Here is a 9,105-nt window from a genome sequence, read left to right on the forward strand (position 1 = left end):
TAAAATTGTGCTAAAATACAACATAAAATTTACCATCTGATAGGATTTGGATGTGTATCTCCTCCAATTTCATGGTGAAATGTGATCTCCATTGTTGGAAGTGAGGTCTGGCAGGAGGTGTTTGGGTCATGTGGGTGGATCCCTTGTGAATGGCTTGGTGCCCTCCCCATGGTGATGAGAGAGTTCTCATTCTGTTAGTTCACACAAGAGCTGGGTGTTTCAAGGAGCTGGCACCTCCTTCTCTCTCTCTCTTTCTCTCTCTCTTCCTCCCTCTCTCTCCCTCTCTCTCCATGTGATGTGCCTGCCTGTTCTCTTTTCACCTTCTACCATGAGTAAGTTTCCTGAGGCCTCACCAGAAGCCTAGCAGATGCTAGTGTCATGCATGTACAATCTGCATGTACAACCTGTAGAACCTTGAGGCAAATAAGCCTTTTTTTTTTTCTTTTAAGACAAGGCCTGGCTCTATCACCCACGATAGAGTGCTGCAGTGGTGTGATTATAGCTCACTGCAGCCTCAAACTCCCGGGTTCAAGCCATCCTCCCACCTCAGCCTCCCAGGTAGCTGGGACTACAGGCATGCACCACCACACCTGGCTAATATTTGTATTTCTTGAAGAGACAGGGTTTCACCATGTTGCCAGGCTGGTCTCAAACTCATGAGCTCAAGCAATCCTCCAGCCCCAGTCTCCCAAAGCACTGGGATTACAGGTGTGAGCCTCTTTTCTTTGTAAGTTACCAGCCTCAGGTATTCCTTTACAGCATGGCAAAACAGACTAACTCACCCGTTCTTAAGTGTACATTTTGGTAGTATTAAATACACTTATAATGTACAACCTTTATTACCGCCCACTTCCATAATTCTTTTCATCTTTAGAAACTTAAATTTTATATACATTAAACAAGAAGTCCCCATTTTCCTGTCTCCCCTGTCCCTGGAAATTGCCAATCAACTCTCTGTCTATATGATTGCGACTACTCTAAGTACCTCATATAAATGGAATTATACAGTATTTGCCTTTTAGGGGCTGGCTTATTTCACTTAGCATGATGTCCTTAAGTTTCATCCACGTTATATAGCCTGTGTCAGAATTTTCCTTATTTTTAAAGCTGAATGGTATTTCATTGTGTTAAATGAACATTGTGTTTATTCATTCATGTGCAATGGACACTTGGGTTGTTTCCATATATTAGCCATTGTAAATAATTCCACTCTGAATGTGGCTGCACAAGGATCTCTGAGTCCGTGCTTTCAATTCTTTTGGGTATATAACCAGAAGTAGAATTGTTGCATCATTTGGTAATTTTTTCTTTTTCTTTTTTTTTTTTTTTTGATGGAGTCTCTCTCTGTGGCCCAGGTTGGAGTGCAGTGGCGTGATCTCGGCTCACTGCAACCTCCGTCTCCCAGGTTCAAGCGATTCTCCTGCCTCAGCCTCCCGAGTAGCTGGGATCACAGGCACCTGCCACTACGCCCAGCTAATTTTTGTATTTTTTAGTAGAGACAGGGTTTCACCATGTTGGCCAGGCTGGTCTTGAACTCCTGACCTCAGGTGATCCGCCCGCCTCAGCCTCTCAAAATGCTGAGATTACAGGCATGAGCCACCGTGCCTGGCCAATTGTACTTCTAATGTTTCGAGGAACGACCACACTGTTTTCCACAATGGCTGTACCGTGTTACATTCCTACCAATAGTTCACAATGGCTTCAATATCTCACATGATTGTAATTTATGGGCATATCAATTGCACAAGAAGGTCCAAGCTGGCCTTACTCAAAGGTCCAACAGTTAGTGCTGGCCATTAGCTGGGCACCTACAGTTCCTCAGTGGTGCCTGTGTCAGTCCTGGTATTCCAAGCAGATGCTAAGTCTGGATTTATTTGAGAAAACTCTAATAAGAGTGTAAGTAATTTATTAAGGAAAATTCTGCAAGAGAAAATGGGAAGGGAGCCAGCAAAGTCCAGGAGAGTCATCAGACCTCAGTGCAAGTCTAGCACCAGTGGAGAAGGGAAAGATGGGAACACAGTGCAGGGCAAGACTTCACACGAGGTTCTGCAGAAGTTTCTGCAAAGCTAATGGGGAGCCCATGACAGGAGTGGTGCATTTCCCAGGAGTGGGCTTGCCTGAGAATCCTGCCATGCTCAATCACTGCCTGGGAGCAGTTGGGAAAGCTTGGCCTCCATGGAAACATGGTGATTGGTAGTTTTCTGAGCACAGCAGCTGGGTCAACTCATCTCCTGTGCTCCAACATCTGAGGAAGATAAGTGGGAAAAGGACTGCTATAAAGAACTGCACCTGCTTTGTAACTTCATCCCATTCACAGGAAGGCAGAACAGCTTCTCTTACACAGAAATTATTGCAGTGTATTGCAGTAGGCCTCTGGCAGGGCCTACTTCAATAGTGATACTTCTTCCCTGGACCTCTGCTGCAGTCTCCAGCACCACTCAAGGTCCCTATTCAAATGCCATCCTCTGCATAGGTTCTTCCCTGATGACCCATTTAAAATCTGAAACACCTCTACCCCAGTCACATTTCTTGCCCTACTTCCCTGCCTTATTTCCTTCTATGGCGGGTGTTGCCTTCTATATATTATGATTCATGTTTGGCTCCTTCAGTAGAATATCAGTTCTACAATTGCAGGGGTTTGTCGGTTTTATTCAGTGTTATATCCTTAGCATTTACAAGTGGGATGGCCAAAGAATGTGCTCAGTGAAATAGACTTTTACTGAATAAAGAATAGTGGCTCATGTCTGTAATCCTAGCACTCTGAGAGACCAAAGCGTGAGGATCACTGGAGGCCAGAAGTTTGAGACCAGCCTGGGCAGCACGGCAAGACCCTATCTCTACAAAAAATTTTTTTTTTAAATCTAAGCATGATGACAAATACCTGCTTGAGCCCAAGAGTTCCAGGCTGCAATGAGCTATGATCACACCAGTGCACTCCAGCTTGGGTGACAGAGTGAGACTTCATCACTAAAAAAGAAAAAACAAAAAAGAATTAAAAAAGTCTTTGACCTATTATGCATTGTCCTGCAGACTCTATTCATCTATGTATCATCTATCTATCCATCCATCCATCCATCCATTTATCCATCTATATATCTGTATATCATCTATCCATTCATCCATCCATTTATGCATTCATCCATCCAACTATCCATCTAGCTACCTATTCATTCATCCGTCTATTCATTCATCCATCTATCCATCCATCCATTTATCCATCCATTTATCCACCGATCTAGCCATTCATCCATTTATATATAATCTTATACAATTTATATACAATTTAATCCATTTATATATAATCTCATACAATTTTTCTCTACTTTGTTGTTATCCTTCAATGACTAAGAGCTAGAACACTCACATAATGTGTATGGGGTCACTCAATTGTGAGTGTTGGACCTTGGATGGGAACCCACGCCTGTCTCCAAATCTACTATATTTCCCAGTAACATGCATGGCCTCATTACAGAGATACAGACAGAGAAAATGAGGAAGGAAGGGAGGGAGGAGGAAGGAAGTGACAACATCCACATATACCTAAACCCTGCTAAATTTAAGTAGAGTATTCCGAGTCCCGTAACTAGAAAACCGTCTCGACTGTTTATATTGTTTTGTTTATCCACTGAAATGTCCAACACTTTAGCATAGCTTCAACAAAGTGCTTTTAACGATGTGCCTCCACTATAAGGGCAGAGGGAGAATCTTCATGAATTTGAGTGATTTCTGCTTTGGAATCACACATCCGCATCTGGGTGGCTTCTCTGAGCTATAAATAGATGAAAGAACTGCAAGACTCTGCTGTTGCTAGTCCACCTGAGGAGAAAGCTTCCCAGCAAATTGAAGCTCTTTAGAATCCTTCTTAAGAAAATGCAGGCAACAGCTTCTCCCAAACATGGAGTCCTGTAGCCCAGGTCTTACCTGAATCAGGTAAGAGGCGGGCAGGGAAGGAGTGATCTCCCCGTGCACCCTCGCAGCCCGCTTCAGGAGTGGGACTAGCGCTCCTTGGTGGGTGTAGCTCATGTGCGTGGGCCACACCAGTCCTGGGGGGCAGGATGAGGGAGTGGTGGGTACAGGTGGGGCTGTTGGCCGTGCCCCTGCTTGCTGCGTACCTGCACATCCCACCCCCTCAGCTCTCCCCTGCCCTTCACTCATGGAAGTCTTCAGGCACGTTTTTCACTTACAAGGGACTGCATATCTTCTACCAAGACTCTGTGGGTGTGGTTGGAAGTCCAGAGATAGTTGTGCTTTTACACGGTTTTCCAACATCCAGCTACGATTGGTACAAGATTTGGGAAGGTCTGACCTTGAGGTTTCATTAGGGTGATTGCCCTTGATTTCTTAGGCTTTGGCTTCAGTGACAAACCGAGACCACATCACTATTCCATATTTGAGCAGGCCAGCATCGTGGAAGCACTTTTGCAGCATCTGGGGCTCCAGAACCACAGGATCAACCTTCTTTCTCATGACTATGGAGATACAGTTGCTCAGGAGCTTCTCTACAGGTACAAGCAAAATCGATCTGGTCGGCTTACCATAAACAGTCTCTGTCTGTCAAATGGAGGTATCTTTCCTGAGACTCACCATCCACTCCTTCTCCAAAAGCTACTCAAAGACAGAGGTGTGCTGTCACCCATCCTCACATGACTGATGAACTTCTTCGTGTTCTCTCGAGGTCTCACCCCAGTCTTTGGGCCGTATACTCGGCCCTCTGAGAGTGAGCTGTGGGACATGTGGGCAGGGATCCACAACAATAATGGGAACTAGGTCATTGACAGTCTCTTACAGTACATCAATTAGCGGAAGAAGTTCAGAAGGCACTAGGTGGGAGCTCTTGCCTCTGTAACTATCCCCATTCATTTTATCTGTGGGCCATTGGATCCTGTAAATCCCTAGCCAGAGTTTTTGGAGCTGTACAGGAAAACGCTGCCGCGGTCCACAGTGTCCATTCTGGATGACCACATTAGCCACTATCCACAGCTAGAGGATCCCATGGGCTTCTTGAATGCATATATGGGCTTCATCAACTCCTTCTGAGCTGGAAAGAGTAGCTTCCCTGTATTACCTCCCCTACTCCCTTATCTGTTGTGTATTCCACTTAGGAAGAAATGCCCAGGAGAGGTCCTGGCCATCAAACATTATTCTCTCACAAAGTCCACTACTCAAATTGGTGAACAGTGTATAGGAAGAAGCCAGCAGGAGCTCTGACTAAGGTTGACATAATAGTCCACCTCCCATTACTTTGACATCTGATCAAATGTATCTTGGCTTTGTTTTTGTGTTATTAGGAAATTCTGATAAGCATTACTATTCACTGATGCAGAAAGACGTTCTTTGCATAAAATACTTTTTAACGCTTTGGATTTCTCTGAAATATTTAGAAGTGCTCATTTCTGGCCCAGCCCCAACAGGAATTCTATAGTAAGGAGGAGGCGAAGGGGGCCTCCTTCCCTGTCCTTGAATGACTTTATGGGCACATGCCTTTTAAAAGTTCTCTAAGCAACACAGAGCTGAGTCCTCTTTGTCATACCTTTGGATTTAGTTTCATCAGCTGTTTTTAGTTATAAACATTTTCTTAAAATAGATATTGGTTTAAATAATATAGTATTCTAGGTATTTGATTTAAGACTATGATTTACCTATGCATTATGTATATTTTATAAAGACACTAAACCAGCATATCCTTACTCTGCCAAAGTAGTGAAGCTAATTAAACATGTTTGATTTCTGAATAAATTGAACTAAATCCAAACTACTTCCTAAAATCACAGGACATTAAGGACCAATAGCGTCTGTGCTAGATATTTACTGTTATTAGCTGGGAAGACCAATTCTAACAGCAAATAACAGTCTGAGACTCCTCATACCTCAGTGCTTAGAGGCATGTTTCTCCTGAGCTACTATAGAGGGGAAGGGATTGTTGTGTAGTCCAAGTCACCATGCTGAATGTACACTAATTCCTTTATGATGACTGCTTAACTCCCCATTGCCTGTCCAGAGAGGCTTTCCAATGGAGCTCAGTAATTCCTCTACTTTACAGACAGGAAAGTTCCAGAAACTTTAAGAACACACTCTGAAAGACCTATGAGCAAATGGTGCTGAATGCTTTTTTTTTTTAAAGCCATATTTCATTGTCTTAGTCAAAGCAGGATTAAGTGATTATTTAAAATTCATTTTTTATTTTTATTTTTATTATTAGTATTTTATTTTTATTTATTTATTTATTTTTTTTTTGGAGACGGAGTCTCGCTCTGTCGCCCAGGCTGGAGTGCAGTGGCCGGATCTCAGCTCACTGCAAGCTCTGCCTTCCGGATTTACGCCATTCTCCTGCCTCAGCCTCCCGAGTAGCTGGGACTACAGGCGCCTGCCACCTCGCCCGGCTAGTTTTTTGTATTTTTAGTAGAGACGGGGTTTCACCGTGTTCACCAGGATGGTCTCCATCTCCTGACTTCGTGATCCGCCTGTCTCGGCCTCCCAAAGTGCTGGGATTACAGGCTTGAGCCACCGTGCCTGGCCTTAAAATTCATTTTTTAAAATTAGCAACTTCAAGTATAACAGCTTTGAAACTGGAATAAGTGTTTATTTTCGATTAATAAAAATGAATTGTGACCAAAAAAAGAGAACATACATGATTAATGAGCCACGTAGAACACATGCCAGAATCCACATGCTTTCTAAGTGCGTTCTGCATAGAAACAGGGATTGTTGGTATCCAAGATATAAGGGCCTCTGTACACAGGATTCCTCTTCTTGTTCCAGAAAAGGGAAGAGATGAAAAATGCACCTACGGCTAAAGAGGCCTGGAAAACAGAGGTTGCTTTGAGAGAAGTATGAGGTAACTGTGAAAGGAAAATAAATCTGGGGGCCCCAAATCACTAAGCTAAAGGGAAAAGTCAAACTGGAAACTGCTTAGGGCAAACCTGCCTCCCATTCTATCCAAAGTCAGTCCTCTGCTCACTGAGATAGAAGCATATCTGATTGCCTCATTTGAAACAAAGGCTCATCAGGAACTCAAAAAAAAATACAACCATTTGTCTCTTACCTACCTATGACCCGAGTCGCCTGGCCATTGCCTCCAGCCGTCCCACCTTTCTGGACTGAACTAATGTACATCTTACACATATTGATTGATGTCTCATGTCTCCCTAAAATGTGTGAAATCAAGCTGTACCCTGACCACCTTGGGCACATGTCGTCGGGACCTCCTGAGGCTGGGTCACGGGTGTGCACTCTCAACCCTGGCAAAATCAACTTTCTCAATTAACTGAGACCTGCCTCACATTTTCAGGTTCACATAACCTTCCTGCAAAAGAATTTGAATGCCTCTAGTTTGACAGTTTTCATGTTTAGCAGTATAACTAACACTTCTCTTAGCACTATGAACAAGGAACTCCTTATTGAAAATGGAAAGCTAACTGCGATTCTGAAGGGCTTGTTTAGTTTACAGACAAAAGCAAATACCCCATCAACACAAGATTGACAGCACCTGAAGGCCCACTGTGTGCTGCTTTGAAATCCACCTCATCTCTAGGTGATAAAGCACACTCTGAAGAGACTCTGCAAGACCAACTTTTCCGTAAGTGGACTGTGGGTTATTTATAGTCACTCTGCACGTGTGCTAATGAGCCATGGCCGCCTGGCAGACATGATTTAACTTTCTATGGTTCTTGGTTTTCTCATCTGTAAAATTACAAGGTCGGACAAGTTTAATTCTAAGAACTGTTGAACTGACCGGGCACGGTGGCTCATGCCTGTAATCCCAGCACTTCGGGAGACCGCAGATCACGAGGTCAGGAGTTCGAGACCAACCTGACCAACATGGTGAAACCCCGTGTCTATTAAAAAATGCAAAAATTAGCCGGGCGTGGTGGCATGTGCCTGCAATCCCAGCTACTCGGGAGGCTGAGGCAGGAGAATCACTTCAACTCGGGAGACAGAGGTCGCAGTGAGCCGAAATTGCACCATTGCACTCCAGCCTGTGTGACAGAGCTAGACGCTGTCTCCAAAAATAAATAAATAAATAAATAAAAACTAAGAACCGTTGAACTAAAACATTCCCTGCTCTCAGGACACTGTGGTTAAAATAGTAAGTTATTTTGACTTCTTCGTAACCCTGACTGTCCTTCTTCCCCATTGATTCTCAACAGAGATTTTCTGCCTGCTCTAACTTACCCAAAACATTAGCGCAGCTGATGATCTGACACCCTGAACAATGACTAAACAGTGACTGAGAAAAGGCCACTTGCTAAATGTAAATAGGTAAGTGTTCTAACCTCTCTAGGTCTCAATGCTAGTGTATGGAAGACACACTTGATAGCAATAACTTAAGCCTGAAAATAACACTATGGTCTAAGGAAATGTGTGTTCAAAGTTCCAAGTTAAGGAATCCAGAAGTGGCCAACCTGAAGATCTACTCCTTATCTGTGAAGGACATCAGAAGCCCTGGCCCATCCCCTTGAAATGCAGGCTCTACAGGGGCTCCAGGCACTTTGTTTTGGGTTACATACAGGTTGCTAGGTGGGGGTTGCTAAGTGAAAAAAACGTTACAACCTGCATACATTTTTTTAAAAGGTAGGGAGTCTCCTGTCCAGCCTGCCACTCCTGGACTGCACCATTTGTAAGTCCTCAATAAACCCTTTTGTCACAGGACTCTTTGGGTGCCGCTTTGCCAGCTGGAAACCTCTGTGGCTGGCAGCACCTCTGCCTGAGCTTTGCTTATGACCAGTGGGTTGGCTCTGCCCACTCAGCCCAGCAGGCTGTGCTGAGCTGGCTGTGCTCGGCTCTCTATACCGGCCCAGATCCCACACTCGCTGTGAGTGAGCCAGGTGCAGAGCGGTGAGGGGTGTGTGAGCGAGCAAGCATGGGGCACAGCCATGGCACAGTCAAGTGCACCGCCTGCTAAGGTGGGGTGGGCAGCTCCAGGCACCAGCACAGGCACAAGCTCTGTACAAGGCTGTGACTGGACCAGATGTGCCTCAAGTGGCTTCTGCCTTGGGTGCTGGCATCTGGATAAGGGGAACATGTTGGTGCCTGAAAATTCAGAGACACCAGCAACCACAGAGGCCTAAGTGCATGTTACACCATGTCACAGCTCTGGATCAGGGA

General features: G+C 44.5%; 1 pseudogene; it reads left to right on the plus strand.

Moving 5' to 3' along the window:
- Window positions 1-3,884: 3,884 nt before the first annotated feature.
- On the plus strand, window positions 3,885-5,622 carry LOC140709628 (mesoderm-specific transcript homolog protein pseudogene; annotated as a pseudogene).
- Window positions 5,623-9,105: the final 3,483 nt, after the last annotated feature.

This window comes from Chlorocebus sabaeus, chromosome 21 (assembly GCF_047675955.1).
Source record: "Chlorocebus sabaeus isolate Y175 chromosome 21, mChlSab1.0.hap1, whole genome shotgun sequence".
Taxonomy (NCBI): Eukaryota; Metazoa; Chordata; class Mammalia; order Primates; family Cercopithecidae; genus Chlorocebus; species Chlorocebus sabaeus.